General features: G+C 34.6%; 1 protein-coding gene and 5 long non-coding RNA genes across 6 annotated transcripts in view; 1 reads left to right on the top strand and 5 right to left on the bottom strand.

Annotated features, from left to right (window-relative positions):
• Nucleotides 1–21,661, top strand: part of LOC138137420 (uncharacterized) — a 143,847-nt gene that overhangs the window by 58,145 nt on the left and 64,041 nt on the right. The window lies entirely within an intron of this gene.
• LOC138136462 (uncharacterized) lies at nucleotides 1,637–3,548 on the bottom strand. Its single transcript, XR_011161299.1, has 3 exons — nucleotides 3,524–3,548; nucleotides 2,412–3,466; nucleotides 1,637–2,356 (listed from the first exon to the last, which is right to left on the bottom strand). It is a non-coding gene; the product is annotated as an uncharacterized lncRNA (long non-coding RNA).
• LOC138136463 (uncharacterized) lies at nucleotides 5,363–6,841 on the bottom strand. Its single transcript, XR_011161300.1, has 2 exons — nucleotides 6,429–6,841; nucleotides 5,363–6,373 (listed from the first exon to the last, which is right to left on the bottom strand). It is a non-coding gene; the product is annotated as an uncharacterized lncRNA (long non-coding RNA).
• Nucleotides 9,935–10,340, bottom strand: LOC138136858 (uncharacterized). Its single transcript, XR_011161460.1, has 2 exons — nucleotides 10,065–10,340; nucleotides 9,935–10,009 (listed from the first exon to the last, which is right to left on the bottom strand). It is a non-coding gene; the product is annotated as an uncharacterized lncRNA (long non-coding RNA).
• Nucleotides 16,655–18,004, bottom strand: LOC138136940 (uncharacterized). The gene is made up of 2 exons (XR_011161509.1): nucleotides 17,708–18,004; nucleotides 16,655–17,651 (listed from the first exon to the last, which is right to left on the bottom strand). It is a non-coding gene; the product is annotated as an uncharacterized lncRNA (long non-coding RNA).
• Nucleotides 18,917–21,368, bottom strand: LOC138136469 (uncharacterized). Its single transcript, XR_011161303.1, has 3 exons — nucleotides 21,247–21,368; nucleotides 19,984–21,191; nucleotides 18,917–19,924 (listed from the first exon to the last, which is right to left on the bottom strand). It is a non-coding gene; the product is annotated as an uncharacterized lncRNA (long non-coding RNA).

The raw sequence follows: 21,661 nt of genomic DNA, 5'->3' as shown, positions 1-21,661 counted from the left end.
CTCCAATCGTGACGGTGTTTTCATGTCCGCAAGATCAGGATATTGCTGTTCGTGTAATTTTAATCAGCTATGTATTGTTCAACAAACTACTAAAAAGTTATGAGAATAAATTTTTTAGTATTGGTAATAAAAAAAAAGTGTAATTATTTTAGTTTTTAATTACCGGCATCTGCACGAACCAGAACATTACTGTCTCAATATTAGTTAATTGTGAAAATCATAGGCACGAAACTATTTTGAAATTCATCATCACTAGTACAACAAACACTCTATTGAAAAATGATTGCGGAAAATCCAACGATTAATTAGGTAAAAATAAAAAAGGAAGCTCAACACCGTTTCAAATAAATAATTACTATTGTAGGTACACTTGGCATTATTTATAATTTCGTAAGATATTTGTTTTTCACATATGTAGTCATTCATAATCCTTCAAATTATAAAAATGTATATCGGACAAGTGTGTATCCTTTAAATCGCAAGTAATTTTCGAGTCATAACATTATTTTAAATTTGGTATTTATAATGGTTTGTTTTGTAATTTCGTTTTCCATATTGCAAAAAAAATCGAATGGGGTGTGACTGAGGGTTCAGTTCAAAACTGGCAGCCCCGTTTCAACAGGAAATCCTCATTGGCGAGTAGACGGGATTTTGCTAAAATCAAATTTCTGTCGGATGTCCTCAGCTTTTCTGTTGAATGCCCCTACCTTTTGTCAAAGCTTCTTATTAAGGTTCCTGCTTTTAATTGTAGAAGATGTGAAGTTTTTCAACTAAGATCTGCGAGGACAAATATTCTACTAATGTCACCGTTATACCAAATGGTTAACAGCTGTTCAACCAAAGCTGACTCCAATAAAATCGACATATTCTTTACAAGACCCTCTGAACTCAGGTCTGTCCTGACATATGCCTCTTAATATAGCAAGAATATATATAAGCTGGCAGTAAGTGTGATTCCTAATGGGAGAGTAGTATCATGCTGCTACTCATTCCACTTACTGCCTAACTAATGATAGCTTGCCTGTAATTAGGTCATTACCTGTTGGCAAGCTTAACTAAATAATAATAATAATAATAATAATAATTTATTAAATTTTATATACATGCATACAGCGATCGTCCGTGCAAAAGCAGTAGCCGGGTATGACTACTAGTAAGTAAACACGTCTCGGGCCAGCCGTCAGGCCTTGTTCTTTAGGAGGTAATGCATTAATTAGAATAAGATTTACGATAAATATTGTTCAATGGTGAAAAGAAAATGATCTTCAGAAAAATCTAATTTGCTTTCAAGAACTTCTTTTGCAAGTGATTGATAAGTCTTCAACCGGGATTTTTCCTTGGTTACATTTATTTTTAGAACTTCCATGGTACTGGAGAGAACAAACAAATTCTTTAGTCACCTTCTCAACATATCTCAAATATATTCTGGGGTACGTGTTAAGTTGGAGCAGTTTAAAGAAAAATTGTTATTGAATGTCTGCTTGGAAGAATTTTGCTATTCCAGCCATATCAGTCATACAATTATCGTCCTAGAAGGTCCTGCCAGAAACATGTGTAAAAGCTTGTCCATACGTTTAGATGTTTCCAAACAAATACCAAAGCAGATTAGTGTTGTAGAAACTAAATAAAGAGAATATTCATTGCAACATTATTTAATTAATAATTTCAACGCTCATTTATAAAACAGAAACAGAATCTAATCTTCTTCGCAAGAATCATAAAATCCGGGATCGTATTTGTATTCCACATCGACAAGTTTCTTCAGTTTCGTTTTGAGTTGATTAACAAAAGCTTCTTTCTCTTTGCACGGAAGAGGATTCAGCTCGATGCGGAGACTTTTTAAATTGGGGAAGTTGGTGGCCATTTTGTCGGCATCAAAAGACGAGATTCTATTTTCCCTGATATTCAGTTCCTCGAGATTGGCGAGACCTTCAAATTCATCCCAAGTCAGATCCTGAATGCCGTTGCTGCTTAACGTCAATGTTTTCAATTTTGGAGTATTTTTGAACAAACCCTTGGGAATCTTTTTCAACTTCTCGTTGTGCATTATTCCAATCGTTTCCAAATTTGTTAAGTCTTCGAACGTGTCAGAATCAATGTCCTGAATGCTGCATGTTTCAAAGAACAAAGTCGTCAATGTATTAGGAATTTTCAGAAAATCTTTTTTCAAATGAGTTACATTGTAACCTTGAAAATGGAGGACTTTCAAACTGGACAAACTCTCCAAAGCGTTGTGATCTATCTGATGAGGACCCAATGTAACACCGGAAACTTCAGGAAAATCTGCTTCCCACAGAGATCTACAATGGATCTCTTTCAGCAGAAATATAACAAATATTACTGCTAGTAGTTTGACCTAAGAGAAAGAAATATGTTTAGTCTACTTTTTGTAGAAGAGAATATTTACGAACCATGTTGACTCCTTGACAGCAAAATGTAAACTGTTTATTGGGAACATGCACAGAGTGATATAAGTTATCACTTATCAGTGTTGTAGACTGCTGGACGTGGATACAAGGAGCAATCAAAAAGTCACAATATTTTATATCTCACGTTATTATTGAGTAATTGAGTAAAGGTTAAGTTATGTTAGAAGACTTGGACATCTTCTTAAAATATTTTGTCTAAACAAGAATTCCTTGACTTTTTGAAATTAGAATGAATATCACGGATCTGCCAATTTTGTGTAATATTTGGGATTGAATTCAAATGAAACGGCTACACTGTGATTCAGTTTCGATTCAAGTTGAAAGGCAAAATCTTTCTTTTTGAATTCTGTAGAACTCGTTTCAGAATAAAATATGCTTAAATTTGGCATATTTTTGGTTATTTTGTCGGCATCAAAGAAGAAATCTTGTTGTGGCCAATATGTAACTCTCTAAGCGAAGACAATCCTTCGAATTCTTCCCACGTCAAGCCCGTAATGTTGGTCGCGAAGAGGAACAATTTTTCCAAATTTCTGGCGTTTTTGAACAAGTTCATAGGTAAATGGGAGAACTTCGAGTTGAACAAAATTGCAAGTTCTTTTAGACTGTCTATCTCGTAGAACATGTCTTCATCAACTTCTTGTAAGTTGCAGTCGATGATGGCCAAATAAGTCACCGACTTCAAACCGCCAAAATATTCCTTCTTCAAATGGTGCAAATCTAAAAAGAGCAAGTTGAGATTTTTCAAATTTACCAAGTCCAGAAATGTGTTGGGCTCCAGTTTAGAGGGATTTCCATACGATCCGACTAAATTCAGTTCTTCTAGTTTTTCACAATTTTCGAAAATGTTCCCCCTCAGGATCCTGCGCGTCGAGAGTACCATTCAAATCCATCAATTGTAATTTTGTGTAGTTGTGTTGAAGTTGCAAAGGTTTTCCTTGTTCTAGGGTCACATTGTAAACTGCGGGTAAGTCGTAGCCCCAAATATTTTTACACTGGGTGCCACTGATAAGCAATGAGCCAAATAGTGTCAAAGTGATCTAAAATAAACAACAAATTAACCTAAACATTGTTTATTAAAGAATACTGATCTTAACCATCTTGAGTATTAAACCTCGAATGATGTTTTGTAAGCGTTACATCTGTTTTATTGATCGAGATATCGAGGTCGCAAGGTTATCGTTTTGCTTTTATTTTTGTATATATTTTTCAATTTATAATTTTTTTATTTTAGTTGTTTTCGTCGCAGCTGATGGACAGATCGGGATATCTCTCTGGCACTTCAACAGACCGATGGAATTTTTCTTTGATTTCTTTTCTAAAATTTTTCCTGTGCCCACAAGGAAGTAGTTTCATTTCGGTAAACAAAATCTTCAATTTAGGCAGATTCTTAGCAATTTTGCTCGCATCTAAGTAAGTTATCTGATTATCAAATAAATCTTGTTGTTCCAGTGAAGATAGCCCTTCAAATTCCTCCCAAGATAAGTCCTGCAGCTTGTTATCCGACAAGACTGAACGTCTCAGTTTCGGTGTTTCTTTGTACAATCCTTTCGGTATTTATTGCACGACCTCTATACAAAATGAACCGCTGTTGCACTTTTTTTTATCGCTTCTGGATCGATTCAGAATAGTTATTTTCGTATTAAGTGCGCGAAATGAGTGTTTTTTTTAATGGCGCTTGAGAATGTAAAATTTTTTGTCGAGACCGCAGGTCGAGACAAAAAAGACATTCGGAAGCACCATTACAACACAAATTGCGCACGAAGTACAATGGTTATTTTTGTATTAAGTGCGCAAAAAAGACATTCGAAAGCACCATTAAAACATGAATTGCGCACGAAATACAAACAACATTTTTTCTACAGCAGTCAAAAAAAGAAATAGATTTATGAAAATAAAATTATTATAGTTGAGAAATTACATCAAAATACAGGGCAGGTCACGTAAGGTTTATTTCTGAATTTATTTTGTACGCAACCAAAAATACTAATGACGCTGACCACTTGATACCGTTTATAATGTGATTTAATTTAGTAATCAATGTACAGTGCATTCACTTTTGTTTTAGACCAGAGTAGGCTATGAAAATTTGGCGAGTTGTATGGTAAGACTGTGGCTGAATGACAATATACATCATGTATAATATTTGAGGTTACACTTTCTTGTCAAAATTCATGACCATGTAGCCAAGCATTATCATTTTCCAATTAACTACATAGTTTCGAGGACTCAATAATGTGTGTATTTAGTGATAAATGTAAATGTTGCACAAATTTAAAACTAATTTACCTTAATACTTAATAATAATGTCAAATTTGACACTGGCAGTTCGAACAATTTTGATTTTGTTATTTTGACATAGCCCCGATACCAACATTTAAAAAACTTAAAATAGCCTACTCTGGTCTAAAACAAAAATGATTGTATTAGAAAATTAGAAAATTGGAAGTTGCTTTCAAGAACTTCTTTTGCAAGAGATTGAAATGTCTTGAAACGGAGTTTTTCCTGTTGAAAATAAAAAAAAATACATGAAAATAGTTATATTTTCATAAGAACGGAAACCATCATAAAAGGTTATTGAACACTGGATGACATTTTTGTGGATATTTTAATTTTTTTTAAAGGAGTACTTCCAAATAGGCTGAATTTATCTTTAGACCTTCCATAGTATTGAAGATGGCAAATAAATTCTATAATCTGCTTCTGAATCAATATTAGCCAAAATATATTCTGGGGTGCGTTTGAAGTTGGAGCAATTTAAAGCAAAACAGTGAATGAATGTGTTCGTGCAAGAACTTTGCTATTTCAGTGATATCTCATACTATTACCGTGCCAGAAAAACCTGTCAGAAACATGTGTAGAAGCCTGTGGATATGTGATCAAGCGCTAAGATGTCTCCAAATATATACCGTGTTGTAGAAACGCAACAAAGAGAATTTTCATTGCAACATTATTTTATTAATCATTTCAACGCTCATTCACAAAATTGAAACAGAATCTAATCTTGTTCGCAAGAATCAAAATATCCGGGATCGAACTTGTATTCCACATCGACAAGTTTCTTCAGTTTCGTTTTGAGTTGATTAACAAAAGCTTCTTTCTCTTTGCACGGAAGAGGATTCAGCTCGATGCGGAGACTTTTTAAATTGGGGAAGTTGGTGGCCATTTTGTCAGCATCAAAAGACGAGATTCTATTTTCCCTGATATTCAGTTCCTCGAGATTGTCGAGACCTTCAAATTCGTCCCAAGTCAGATCCTTAATTTCGTTGTTTCTTAGCGTCAATGTTTTCAATTTTGGAGTATTTTTGAACAGACCCTTGGGAATCTTTTGCAACTTCTCGTTGTGTATCATTACAATCGTTTCCAAATTTGTCAAGTCTGCGAACGTGTCAGAATCGATTTCTTGAATGTTGCATGTTGAAAAGAACAGAGTCGCCACTGTATTGGGAATTTTCAGAAAATCTTTTTTCAAATGAGTTACATTGTAACCTTGAAAATGGAGGCCTTTCAAACTGGACAAACTCTCCAAAGCGTTGTGATCTATCTGATGAGGACCCTTATCAAAGTCATACACCAAAAGTAGTTCCTCTAGTTTATTGCAGTTTTCCAAGGTGTTCTTCGTAAGTGCGGGAGGGTGTGTTGGTGTAATAAAAATTTATTTCGAGAACTTTCAGTGTTGGTGAAGAACATAAAGCACCATCTTGTATTTGAGTGTCGTCAGTTACAAAAATTCGAAGTTCTGACACGCCCAGTTGCGACAAAGTGTCAGAATAAATGGTTCCATTCAATCCTCGGATTTGAACTTTGGTGTAGTTTTTCAGCAGCTCGATGGGTTTACCTTTCTCCAATGTAACACCGGAAACCTCAGGAAAATCTGCTTCCCACAGAAATCTACAATGGATCTCTTTCACCAGAAATATAACAAATATTACGGCTAGTAGTGTGATCTAAAAGAAAAAAATATGTTTAGTCTACTTTTTGTATAAGAGTATTTTTACGAACCATGTTGACTCCTTGACAGCAAAATGTAAACTGTTTATTGGGAACATGCACAGAGTGATATCAGTTATCAGTGTTGTAAACTGCTGCACGTGAATACAAGGAGGAATCAGTAAATCATATTATTTTATATCTCACGTTATTATTGTGTAATTGACATGTTTTAAGGTTAACTTATATTATGAAACTTGGACACTGCATAAAATATTTTGTTTAGACGAAATATTTTTGACTTTTTGAAATTAAAGTTTTCGTTTTGCGTTTGTGAAGAGTTCGTTGTAATTGTTGGCGTGTGGGACGAGGTTATGTTTTAAATGTCACTCAATTCGGAGACAATCAAAGGAAGTAATGCGACTTCCTAGCGGTCCTCATCTTTCTACCTCCAAAACAATACATAATTAATTCAAATGTTTTTTGTGTTGAAAATGATCAAATAGCAACAAATTCTTTTTCGTTTATTTCTCATGTATAAATTGGTAGATCTTGAAATAATTCAGACTATTGAGATCTGTCTGCAAACTGGAATTTAACGTGACATTTTTGTTATATTGCAGAGGCAGGTAAATCTTGACTCCATTTTTTTTTAATTACCCTGAACGTAACCTATTAAAACGAATCTAAGGAAAGTTTACAAAAAAATGCAATAATGCAATAAATTAATCTTTACCACAGACAAGAAAGTGAGGTTGGGAAGTTATCATCATATTTTTGTTTTGGTAGAATTTTGGATACTAATAATTTTATTTATAACGACATTAATTAGATAAGATTTACGATAAATATTGTTCTATGGTGAAAAGAAAATGATCTTCAGAAAAATCTAATTTGCTTTCAAGAACTTCTTTTGCAAGTGATTGATGTCTTCAAACGGGATTTTTCCATGGTTACATTTATTTTTAGAACTTCCATGGTACTGGAGAGAACAAACAAATTCTTTAGTCACCTTCTCAACATATCCCAAATATATTCTGGGGTACGTGTTAAGTTGGAGCAGTTTAAAGAAAAATTGTTAATGAATGTCTGCTTGGAAGAATTTTGCTATTCCAGCCATATGTCATACAATTATCGACCAAGAAGGACCTGCCAGAAACATGTGTAAAAGCTTGTCCATACGTTTAGATGTTTCCAAACAAATACCAAAGCAGATTAGTGTCGTAGAAACGAAATACAGAGAATATTCATTGCAACATTATTTTATTAGTAATTTCAACGCTCATTTACAAAATAGAAACAGAATCTAATCTTGTTCGAAGATACCATATATGTGTTGTGTACCACTCTGCAAGGGGAATTATGGCTATGGCGACGCTCCAATCGTGACGGTGTTTTCATGTCCGCAAGATCAGGATATTGCTGTTCGTGTAATTTTAATCAGCTATGTATTGTTCAACAAACTACTAAAAAGTTATGAGAATAAATTTTTTAGTATTGGTAATAAAAAAAAAGTGTAATTATTTTAGTTTTTAATTACCGGCATCTGCACGAACCAGAACATTACTGTCTCAATATTAGTTAATTGTGAAAATCATAGGCACGAAACTATTTTGAAATTCATCATCACTAGTACAACAAACACTCTATTGAAAAATGATTGCGGAAAATCCAACGATTGATTAGGTAAAAATAAAAAAGGAAGCTCAACACCGTTTCAAATAAATAATTAGATACTATTGTAGGTACACTTGGCATTATTTATAATTTCGTAAGATATTTGTTTTTCACATATGTAGTCATACTCATAACATTATTTATTTTTCACTTTAGTATAATTGCATGATAACTCCTAGGATACGAAATACGTAAACATGTCCATAACAACTGGGGAATAAAACAGGGTGTAATAAGAATAAGCGGGCGTAATGAATTCATAACGCCCTCATCAATTTATAATTGCAAAGATGCCATTTTTTTTTTAAGAACACGTAGAGTGAAAAATAAAATCTTGTATGCACCACGGCGTCACCGAATGATTACGCCCATCGAACGATATCCATCTCTCGGGCTAAAGCCCTCGAGCTGGATTCATCGTTCTCCGGCCGTAATCATCATTGTAACGCCCTTGGTGCATAAATAGCTATTTAAATTTGGTAGGTATTTATAATGGTTTGTTTTGTAATTTCGTTTTCCGTTTTGCAAAAAAATCGAATGGGGTGTGACTGAGGGTTCAGTTTAAGACTGGCAGCCCCGTTTCTACAGGAAATCCTCATTTATTAAATTTTATATACATGCATACAGCGATCGTCGGTGCAAAAGCAGTAGTCGGGTATGACTACTAGTAAACACGTCTCGGGCCAGCCGTCAGGCCTTGTTCTTTAGGAGGTAATGCATTAATTAGAATAAGATTTACGATAAATATTGTTCAATGGTGAAAAGAAAATGATCTTCAGAAAAATCTAATTTGCTTTCAAGAACTTCTTTTGCAAGTGATTGATAAGTCTTCAAACGGGATTTTTCCTTGGTTACATTTATTTTTAGAACTTCCATGGTGCTGGAGAGAACAAACAAATTCTTTAGTCACCTTTTCAACATATCTCAAATATATTCTGGGGTACGTGTTAAGTTGGAGCAGTTTAAAGAAAAATTGTTATTGAATGTCTGCTTGGAAGAATTTTGCTATTCCAGCCATATCAGTCATACAATTATCGTCCTAGAAGGTCCTGCCAGAAACATGTGTAAAAGCTTGTCCATACGTTTAGATGTTTCCAAACAAATACCAAAGCAGATTAGTGTTGTAGAAACTAAATAAAGAGAATATTCATTGCAACTTTATTTAATTAATAATTTCAACGCTCATTTATAAAACAGAAACAGAATCTAATCTTCTTCGCAAGAATCATAAAATCCGGGATCGTATTTGTATTCCACATCGACAAGTTTCTTCAGTTTCGTTTTGAGTTGATTAACAAAAGCTTCTTTCTCTTTGTTTTCAATTTTGGAGTATTTTTGAACAAACCCTTAGGAATCTTTTGCAACTTGTCGTTGTTTATTATTCCAATCGTTTCCAAATTTGTTAAGTCTTCGAACGTGTCGGAATCAATTTCCTGAATGCTGCATGTTTCAAAGACCAAAGTCGTCAATGTATTAGGAATTTTCAGAAAATCTTTTTTCAAATGAGTTACATTGTAACCTTGAAAATGGAGGCCTTTCAAACTGGACAAACTCTCCAAAGCGTTGTGATCTATCTGATGAGGACCCTTATCAAAGTCATACACCAAAAGGAGTTCTTCCAGTTTATTGCAGTTTTCCAAGGTGTTCTTCGTAAGTGCGGGAGCAGTGTCGGTGTAATCAAAATTTATTTCGAGAACTTTCAGTGTTGGTGAAGAACATAAAGCACCATCTTCTATTTTAGTGACGTCAGTCAGAAGAATTTGAAGTTCTGACACGCCCAGTTGCGACAAAGAGTCAGAATAAATGGTTCCATTTAATCCCCCGATTTGAACTTTATTGTAGTTTTCCAGCAACTCGATGGGTTTACCTTTCTCCAATGTAACACCGGAAACTTCAGGAAAATCTGGTTCCCACAGAGATCTACAATGGATATCTTTCAGCAGAAATATTACAAATATTACTGCTAGTAGTTTGACCTAAGAGAAAGAAATATGTTTAGTCTACTTTTTGTAGAAGAGAATATTTACGAACCATGTTGACTCCTTGACAGCAAAATGTAAACTGTTTATTGGGAACATGAACAGAGTGATATAAGTTATCACTTATCAGTGTTGTAGACTGCTGGACGTGGATACAAGGAGCAATCAAAAAGTCACAATATTTTATATCTCACGTTATTATTGGGTAATTTACAAGTTACATCTGCTTTTGTTAAGTTTAAGTTATGTTTGAAGACTTGGACATCTTCTTAAAATATTTTGTCTAAACAAGAATTCCTTAACTTTTTGAAATTAGAATTAATATCACGGATCTGCCAATTTTGTGTAATATTTGGGATTGAATTCTAATGAAACGGCTACACTGTGATTCAGTTTCGATTCAAGTTGAAAGGCAAAATCTTTCTTTTTGAATTCTGTAGAACTCGTTTCAGAATAAAATATGCTTAAATTTGGCATATTTTTGGTTATTTTGTCGGCATCAAAGGAAGAAATCTTGTTGTGGCCAATATGTAACTCTCTAAGCGAAGACAATCCTTCGAATTCGTCCCACGTCAAGCCCGTAATGTTGTTCGCGAAGAGGAACAATTTTTCCAAATTTCTGGCATTTTTGAACAAGTTCATAGGTAAATGGGAGAACTTCGAGTTGAACAAAATTGCAAGTTCTTTTAGATTGTCTATCTCGTAGAACGTGTCTTCATCAACTTCTTGTAAGTTGCAGTCGATGATGGCCAAATGAGTCACCGATTTCAAACCACCAAAATACTCCTTTTTCAAATGGTGCAAATCTAAAAACAGCAAGTTGAAATTTTTCAAATTTACCAAGTCCAGAAATGTGTTGGGCTCCAGTTTAGAGGGATTTCCATACGATCCGACTAAATTCAGTTCTTCTAGTTTTTCACAATTTTCGAAAATATTCCCCCTCAGGATCCTGCGCGTCGAGAGTACCATTGAAATCCATCAATTGTAATTTTGTGTAGCTGTTCTGAAGTTGCAGAGGTTTTCCTTGTTCTAGGATCACATTGTAACCTGCGGGTAGGTCGTAGCCCCAAATATTTTTACACTGGGCGCAACTGATAATGAGTGGAGTAGTATCAAAGTGATCTAAAATAAACATTGTTTATTAAAGAATACTCATCTGGACCATCTTCAGTATTAAACTGAAGTTTTGTAAGCGTTACATCTGTTTTATTAGTCGAGATATCGAGGTCGCAAGGTTATCGTTTTGCTTTTATTTTTGTATTTATTTTTCATATTACATAGGTACTGTAATAAATCACTGATAATTATTTTTTTTTTGTTTTGTTTTAATTGTTTTCGTCGCAGCTGATGTACAGATCGGGATATCTCTCTGGCACTTCAATAGACCGATGCATTTTTTCTTTAATTTGGTTTTCCAAAATTTTTGCTGTCATCACAAGGAAGTAGATGCATTTCGCCAAATAAAATCTCTAATTGAGACATATGTCTAGCTATTTTACTCGCATCTAAGTAAGTTCTCAGATTATCAAATAAATCTTGTTGTTCCAGTGAAGATAGCCCTTCAAATTCCTCCCAAGATAAGTCCTGCAGCTTGTTATCCGACAAGACTGAACGTCTCAGTTTCGGTGTTTCTTTATACAATCCTTTTGGTATTTATTGCACGACCTCTATACAAAATGAACCGCTGTTGCACTTTTTTTATCGCTTCTGGATCGATTCAGAATAGTTATTTTTGTATTAAGTGCGCAAAATGAGTGTTTTTTTAATGGCGCTTGAGAATGTAAAATTTTTTGTCGAGACTGCAGGTCGAGACAAAAAAGACATTCGAAAGCACCATTAAAACACGAATTGCGCACGAAATACAAACAACATTTTTTCTACAGCAGTCAAAAAAAGAAATAGATTTATGAAAATAAAATTATTATAATTGAGAAATAACATCAAAATATAAAGTTATCATGAAAATATTTTTTCTATAATTGATTCAAAAAATTGAAATTCACGCATAATTATCTTTGCCTGAAGTGGGTCATTTTCTGACATGTATTTTTTTTTGCATTGTTAGTAAGATCGAAACCATAGAAACCATACAAAACAGTGTGTGAAATGCAATTTCACGCATACGACTCTTTCTGTTTTTCATTTCACGCACTGTTTTTTATTAGTTACCAAGCAACATGGTCACTGCATTGAAACTTCAGAGTTCCTTCAAAAATTTGAATTTTTAATTTCAATTTTTTGAATCAATTATAGAAAAAATATTGTTTATATTTCGTGTGTGAAGATGTTTTTGTGCATTCAAAGGCTTATACTGCCTCGACCTTCGTCTCGGCGTAAAAGACCTTTTCATGCACAAAAAACACACTCTCTTCGCGCACTTAATATAAAAATAACTATTGTAACATAGGGAACGCGCAACTGTTTTTTTGTTATTATGAAAAAATCTGACATTTGTTTCGGTAAGAATTACGAATTTACCTATAATTTCGTTATAATTACACGTATTTTATAATTTTTTATAACGAAGTGATGGATTGTGACTATGACAGTGAAAGCGGTACTCCGCCTGAAGTAACGGAGCGAGCAAATGCTGCAATTGCAACCATAATACCTGGAAAATCGAAAACCCAATATGAGAAAGCGTACATTCAATTTCGGGAATGGTGTACGACAAAAAAATTAGTAAGAATATCGGAGAAAGTGCTTTTAGCTTCTTTGGATGAAAAGTCAGCAAAGCTAAAAGCACCGACACTATGGTCTACCTTCTCCATGCTGAAAGCAATGTTAAATGTAAAGGAAAACATCGACGTCCGAAAAGTTCCCACAAATGTGCCCTATCTCAAAAACAAATCAGTTGGTTATCAAAAATTTTAACACAAGAAGATATTAGTACATTTATAGAAGAAGCTGCCGATGAAAAAAATTTATTGAATAAGGTAATGAATATACACATATCATACAAAGTGTCTATAAAAGAACATATATCAAGAGTCCTGTGGAATTGTGCGGCTCTATATTTTTTTTGGTCGAACTATGTCGAGCCGTTGAAGCTGGCAAATTAGACGTCAAATGACAAATGTCAAATTATTAATTAAATCTTATCGTCAGTTGTGAGTTCGGCGTCTTAAGCTACGGCTTCTTAGAGAAGTACGCGGCGCACAACTCACGGTAAGTCGTGCGCCGCACAACCGCGTAAATCCAATCAGTTGATACTGATGGAAGCGTTTTCTTAGAAAAAGCCAACAACGCGTTCAACTGAACTTTTTCTAAGAAAACGCTTCCATCAGTATCAACTGATTAGATTTACGCGGTTGTGCGCAGCTCACGACTTACCGTGAGTTGTGCGCGGCGTACTTCTCTAAGAAACCGTAGCTTTAGTTGTTTTACTTGTGAATTGTGATTCTCTGCAACACTCTTTATCAAGACTAAAACGTTTTTCCACATAAGTGTGAACTGTGAATAATACCAAAAACAAGTTACGAAGTCGCGAAGGTAAGACATTTATTTTCGTAGGTTTACAGTAAGTAATAAGCAATCTTTTCAGTAAACCGCAATGGTTTTGTCGTTAGAGCAAAACACCTTCATTGTGATGTCGTATTACTGAAATGGTACCCTGCAGAATGGAGAGTGGGTTTATTCTATAAATGCTTGCAAAAAAGAATTTTTCGGAAAATTTTCAAATGACATCGTGGAAGCAAATTTAATTTCACACATCAGAAGGATTCTGGATAGATTTGTGGCAACTGGAAGTGTTGAACTTTGGTAAAAGTGTAGGAAGACCGCCAGTAAATGAAGAAATTGTCGAAGATTTACGGCAACGAATGGAACAAAACTCAAAAAAATCCCTCAGGAAGTTATCACTTCAGGCTGATGTACCACTCTCCACTTGTCAGAAAATTGTTAGAAAAAACCTGAACTTCTATCCATACAAAATTACAACACTTCAAGAACTTCGACGAGATAATTCTGAGAGCCGCTTAGAATACTGTAATTGGTTTTTAAACAATTTGAACGTTGACAGGTTCGTAATTATGAACTGAATTAAACAATTTTAATATTAACTTTGCTTGCAGATTATTAGACTATTATTAGATTATTTTGACGGAGCACAAAACTCGAATAATTGGAGTTCAGAAAATCCACATGGATTTGTAGAAACCTGATTGGAGTATGGATTGCTGCCTCAGGAAGGCGTTTAATTGCTTTTATTGTAAAAATCAAAGAACCTGTCATTAATGAAGTTACATAACCTCCGTTTTTCTATTTGGTACCACAATATGCTACAAAGCGGCAAAAATCAAATGTATTCGAGTTCCACAGGACTCTTGATATATGTTCTTTTATAGACACTCTGTATTATACATAAACAAAGCTAATAATAATGATTCGATACAGGTTGTGCTCATTTTGGGCATAAGTGGCGCTTGTCGTCGAGAAGAGTTAGTAAAATTGACAATCGATGACATAGAAGATAAAATTTCAAAATAAAATTTCAAACTGTCAACCCTCCACTTCCCATCAACAGAACATGGCTGTCGAACTTTCAGACAATCAGGTTTGCACTTCTGAGGGAGTGAAAAAGAAGTGCGAAGAAGTGTGCGAAAACATCTGTGAGAAGAACGAATCATTTGTAATGAAGTCCTCTGGAATTAATGGAGGAAATAGTGGCGCCAAATGCACAATTAATATTTATTTGAATAATAAGTGATGTTTGAGTGATTGTAACAATTTGTTGCTATACCCATAGTTCTCTTTGTTTTATTCTATAGCCTGTAATTCTGTTTGAATAAAGTTAATTGAAGAAAACATTTTTTTTTCACTGTTAAAAAAATGTTTTTTTTTGTTATGTTAAAAAACAGTGTCCTTTGCAACTTGCTAGCGATGAAAAAATGTCACGTTTTTTTGACGGCTGTAGAAAAATCACATTTTTTTAACGTCCGTCAAAAAAAGTGCAAGTTTTTTCATTCATTGGCGTTCATAAGAATATGTGATTTTTGAATCGGTCAAGAAGCATTAAAAAAATGCCATAGGGTCATTTTTGCACGCATCTTGCGTTAAAAAAATGTTAAATTTAATTTTTTTAACGTTAACTTATTTTATAAGATTTGGACATCTACATAATACCGAGCGATCATTTAAAAAATAAATCGAGTTTGCTTTGGAGCCTATGCATAGCATGGGTTGCCATAGGTAACACGCCGACTCGATTTATTTTTTAATGGATCGCACCGTAGTATATGTATTATGTTATCAGGAGCAAAAATGAAGTTTTATGTGCTGCGGCTGGTAGACAAACCAGCCAAAGCACATAAAACCATTTTTGCTCCGAATAACATATACTATTTTTTCTTCAAACCTTCTTAACAAATTATTTAAGACATGTTAAGAAACCAGGTAGGAATTTCAAATGATTTAGCTAGTTTACTTTACTGCCGCTCATCAGCGGAGATAATAACTTCACGGACGCCCTCAGCGGATATAATAACTATCTGCCGCTCTCAGCTGAGATAATAACTTTATCTGCCGCTCGTCAGCTCGTTAGATGCAATGACAATGAAGTGACACTTTAGCATTATCAAAGCAGCAGGATAATGTCATAATTTACGGACGTTTGAAGAAAAAATATTTTTTGGTTCGACACTGTCAGAATTTGAGAATTTTCTTCTATGTGAACGGATTTTGATAAATTTGACAACTTGTCAAAACGAAACGTCAAGCTAATTTTAAAGATTTTCAGCGATTTGGAGCCTTTGGGGGACTCGTCGAACAAAAAAACGTTGTATTCAACTCGTTCTTGTGTAATTTGGGCTTTTTTTGGCACTCGTGGACCTTTAAAACTCTCGTTTCACTCGAGTTTTAAACTGGCCCACTCATGCCAAAAAAAGCCCAAATTACACGCGAACTCGTTAAATAAACTACTATTGTTTAGACGAAATATTTTTGACATTTTGAAGTTAAAGTTTTCGTTTTGCGTTTGTGAAGAGTACGTTGTAATTGTTGGCGTGTGGGAGGGGGATATGTTTTAAATGTCACTCAAATCGGAGACAATCAAAGGAGGTAATGTGACTTCCTAGCGATCCTCATCTTTCTACCTCCAAAACAATAAATTAATTCAAATGTTTTTTGTGTTGAAAATTACCAAATAGCAACAAATTCTCTTTCGTCTATTTTTCTTGAATAAATTGGCAGATCTTGGAATAACTGGGATTTCAGAGTACTACAATTGAGATCTGTCTGCAAACTGGAATTTAACGTAACATTTTTGTTTTGAAAAGGTTTTTTGTTACATTAATTTTTAGCACAGACGAGATAGTGAGGTTGAAAAGTTATCATCCTATTTTTGTTTTGCTGAAATGTTTTATTTATAACATTAATAAGATAAGTAGGCTGCATTTATTTTTAGACCTTCTGAACATCTCCCAAATATATTCTGGGCTACGTTCGAAGTTGAAAGCAATTTAAAGCAAAATAAGGAATAAATGTCTTTTTGAAATGATTTTGTTATTCCAACCATATGTCATACTATTAGAAGAACCTGTCAGAAATATGCGTTAAATCTTGTCAATAAGTTGTCAAGCATTCAGATGTCTCTAAACAAATACCAAAGGAAATTGGTGTTCTAGGAACGAAACTAAGAGAATATTCATTGCAAACAGGATTTTATTAAAAATTTCAACGCTCATTACAGAATCTAATCTTGTCCGCAAGAATCATAAAATGCGGTTTTGAATTTGTATTCCACATCGACAAGTTTCTTCAGTTTCGTTTTGAGTTTATTAACAAAAGCTTCTGTCTCTCTGCACGGAGCCCGATTCAGCTCGATGCTGAGACTTTTTAAATTGGGGAAGTTTGTGGCCATTTTGTCAGCATCGAAAGACGAAATTTGATTTTCTGGCATACTCAATCCCTCAAGATTGGCTAGACCTTCAAATTCGTCCCAAGTCAGATTCTGAATGCTGTTGCCTCTTAACATCAATGTTTTCAATTTTGGAGTATTTTTGAACAAACCCTTGGGAATCTTTTTCAACTGCTTGTTGTGCATTATTCCAATCGATTCCAAATTTGTCAAGTCTTCGAATGTGTCAGAATCGATTTCGTTAATGCTGCATCCTGAAAGGAACAAAGTCGTCACTGTATCGGGAATTTTCACAAAATCTTTTTTCAAATGAGTTACATTGTAACCTCGTAAATGGAATCCTTTCAAACTGGACAAACTCTCCAAAGCATTTTGATCTATACGAGAAGGATTCGTATCAGAGAAATATGCCAAAATTAGTTCTTCTAGGTTATTGCAGTTTTCCAAGATGTTCTTCGTAAGTGTGGGAGTAGTGTTAGTGGAATAAAAATATATTTCCAGAAACTTCAGTGTTGGTGAAGAACATAAAGCACCATCTTCTATTTTGGTGCCGTCATATACAAAAATTCGAAGTTCTGACACGCCCAGTTGCGACAAAGAGTCGGAATAAATGGTTCCATTTAATCCTGTGATTTGAACTGTGGTGTAGTTTTTCGGCACCTGGATGGGTTTACCTTTCTCCAATGTAACAACTGAAACTTCAGAGAAACCTGCTGCCCACAGTGATCCAAAGTGAATATTTTGCAGCAGGAATAAAACAAATATTACTGCTGGTAGCTTGACCTAAAAATAAGTATTTATATTTTGCTTACTTTTTATTGAGGAGAATATGTACGAACCATGTTGACTCCTTGACAACAAAATGTAAATTGTTGATTGATGACATGACCAGAGTGATATCAGTTATCAATATTGTAGACCGTTGCACGTGGTCACAAGGAGGAATCAATAAGCCACAGTATTTTATATCTCATGTGATTATATGGAGTGACTTGCAAGCTAAATTTAATTCAAGTACTTAGGTTAAAGCACTGTGTTGAAGTTTGTGGCAACTCACCAACTGTTGGAGTTGTGGCCGCAACGCAATACATTTTTCAAATAACTTTGTCCCACACCACTATTTAAAATGATTGGACTGCGCTATACAGGGTGTAACAGAAATAGGTGCATTAATTTTAACTGGTAATAGAACCCGTCAAAAGGAACAACTTTTTTATCTACCATTTTGCCGAAAAACGATGTTTCAATTCAATTCAAAAAAAAAAAAATTGGAGAGATTTTTCACTAAAATAGCCCTACGCCACTAAATACTGCAATGGCTAATTAAGATCAGCGTTAATATGAAATAAACGTCCATTTTCATCCAGAAAACGTGTTTTAACGCCCAAATCGAAATTCAAACAAATCTACCCGTATAGCAAAAATCCACTTCGTAAGAATCTGGTTGTTTCACGTTTTTAGGTAGCTTAGTTTTGGAGATATGAACGGTTTTAGGAAAATTTTTCCTACTTTTTTAAGCCATTACGCAACGGTTTTCGCCAAAATGGCAAAGAGAAAAGTTGTTCCTTTTGATGAGTTCTGTTACCAGTTAAAATTAATGCATTTACTTTTGTTACACCCTGTATAGCATCCTTTTGACTTTTCTGATTATAATTCAGAATTTATGCCTTCTCGCACTTCTTCAGGTGTCACATTTAACTGACTCTCTCAACTAGACATTTTTTTTAGTCGATTAACACACCGAACTCAATTTTTCAAGCACTAACAGTGACAAATTACCTTAATACACACAGCAAATAATTTGTTTGGAAAAAACAGATCAGCGTCACGTCGTCAAGGAATTGAGTCCACAGCGTACGATCCTCTATTGACGATATCAAATTGTATAATAAAATTAGTCTTGATTTTTCAAAAATTTAATATTTTGGTCAGCCGAAAAGTCGTACGGGAGGTATTTTCGAGCGCTCCAATTAATCAGTCCCTCGGCTTCGCCTCGTGCCTGAAATTAGTTGTCAGATTAGTGTTGCAGAAATGAAACAAAGACAATATTGCTTGCAACATAATTTTATTAATAATTTCAACGCTCATTTACAAAATACAAGCAGAATCTAATCTTCTTCGCAAGAATCATAAAATCCGGGATCGAACTTGTATTCCACCTCGACAAGTTTCTTCAGTTTCGGTTTGAGTTGATTAACAAAAGCTTCTTTCTCTTTGCATGAAGGAGGATTCAGCTCGATGTAGAGACTTTTTAAGTTAGGGAAGTTTGTGGCAATTTTGTCAGCATCGAAGGAAGAAATCTGATTTTCTGCGATACTCAATACCTCGAGATTGTTCAGACCTTCAAATTCGTCCCAAGTCAGATTCTGAATCCTGTTCCTTCTTAATGTCAATGTTTTCAATTTTGGAGTATTTTTGAACAAACCCTTGGGAATCTTTTGCAACTTCTCATTGTGTATCATTACGATCGTTTCCAAATTTGTCAAGTCTTCGAATGTGTCAGAATCGATTTCTTGAATGTTGCATGTTCCAAAGAACAAAGTCGTCAATGTATTGGGAATTTTCAGAAAATCTTTTTTCAAATGAGTTACATTGTAACCTTGAAAATGGAGGCCTTTCAAACTGGACAAACTCTCCAAAGCGTTGTGATCTATCTGATGAGGACCCTTATCAAAGTCATACACCAAAAGGAGTTCTTCTAGTTTATTGCAGTTTTCCATGGTGTTCTTCGTAAGTGCGGGAGTAGTGTTGGTGTAATCAAAATTTATTTCGAGAACTTTCAGTGTTGGTGAAGAACATAAAGCACCATTTTCTATTTTAGTGTCGTCAGTTACAAAAATTCGAAGTTCTGACACGCCCAGTTGCGACAAAGAGTCAGAATAAATGGTTCCATTTAATCCTCGGATTTGAACTTTGGCGTAGTTTTTCTGCAACTGGATGGGTTTACCTTTCTCCAATGTAACACCGGAAACTTCAGGAAAATCTGCTTCCCACAGAGATCTACAATGGATCTCTTTCAGCAGAAATATAACAAATATTACTGCTAGTAGTTTGACCTAAAAGAAAGAAATACATATGTTTAGTCTACTTTTTGTAGAAAAGAATATTTACGAACCATGTTGACTCCTTGACAGCAAAATGTAAACTGTTTATTGGGAACATGAACAGAATGATATCAGTTATCACTTATCAGTGTTGTAGACTGCTGGACGTGGATACAAGGAGGAATCAATAAGTCACAGTGTTTTAAATCTCACGTTATTATTTTGTAATGTACAAGTTAAATTTAATTTTTGTAAGGTTAATTATATTATAAGTCTTGAACATCTCCGTAAAAATTTTGCACGACGAAATTTTTTTGCCGTTTTGAAATTAAAGTTAATCTCACGAATCTTCCAATTCGGTGTAAAATTTGGGTTCAAATCCAAACGAAACAGCTACACTGTGATTTAGTTTCGATTCAAGTTGAGAAGCAAAATATTTTCCATTAAATTTAGTAGAACCCGTTTCAGAATAAAATACGCTTAAATTAGGCATATTTTTGGCTATCTTGTCGGCATCAAACGAAGTAATTTTGTTGCGGCCAATCTGTAACTCTCTAAGCGAAGACAATCCTTCGAATTCGTCCCACGTCAAGCCCGTGAGGTTGTTTGCGACGAGGAACAATTTTTCCAAATTTCTGGCATTTTTGAACAAGTTCATTGGTAAATGGGAGAACTTTGAGTTGAAAAAAACTGTAAGTTGTTTTAGACTGTCGAGCTCGTAGAACGTGTCTTCGTCAACTTGTTGTACATTGCACTGAGCAATGTCCAAATGGGTTAGCGACTTCAAACCACCAAAATACTCCTTTTTCAAATGGTGCAAGTCTAAATACACCAAGCTGAGATTTTTCAAATTTACCAAGTCCAGAAATGTGTTGGGCTCCAGTTTTGAGGGATTTCCAAAAGATCCGACTAAACTCAGTTCTTCCAGTTGTTCACAATTTTCGAAAATATTCCTCCTCAAGATCGGAACCTTGGCGTCCTCTTTGAAACTAAGCTCGAACCTTCTTAACGTGGGAAATGTGCAAACAGCTCCAGCTTCTATTTTTGTTATGCGGGTTAAGTAGAGTCGCAAGTGTGTCACGGGTGCCAACTGTGATAAAAACTGCGCGTCGAGAGTACCATTCAGGTCCATCAGTTGTAATTTTGTGTAGCAGTGTTGAAGTTGCAAAGGTTTTCCTTGTTCCAAGGTCACATTGTAAAGTGCAGGTAAGTCTTGGCTCCAAATACTTTTACACTGGGCGCAACTGATAAGCAATGAGCTAAGTAGCATGAAAGTGATCTAAAATAACAACAATTAACCTAAAAATTGTTTATTAAAAAATACTCATCTGAACCATCTTCACTATTGAACTTTGAATGATGTTTTGGAAGCTCCCTATCTGTTTTATTAGTCGAGATATCGAGGTCGCAAGGTTATCGTTTTGCTTTTATTTTTGTTTTTATTTTTCATATTACATAGGTACTTGATAATTATTATAAATATATTTTATCTTAATTGTTTTCGTCGCAGCTGATGTACAGATCGGGATATCTCTCTGGCACTTCAACAGACCGATGGAATTTTTCTTAGATTTCTTTTTTAAAAATTTTCCTGTGGCCACAAGGAAGTAGATTCATTTCGGTAAATAAAATCTTCAATTAATCAGATTCTTAGCAATTTTGCTCGCATCTAAGTAAGTTATCTGATTATCAAACAAATCTAGTTCTTCCAGTGAAGATCGTCATATTTTTCTTTTGGTGAAATTTTGG

Source organism: Tenebrio molitor, chromosome 8 (assembly GCF_963966145.1).
Source record: "Tenebrio molitor chromosome 8, icTenMoli1.1, whole genome shotgun sequence".
NCBI lineage: Eukaryota > Metazoa > Arthropoda > Insecta > Coleoptera > Tenebrionidae > Tenebrio > Tenebrio molitor.
Note: the sequence above shows the minus strand (reverse complement) of the source record. Positions and strands in the feature narration are given on the sequence as shown.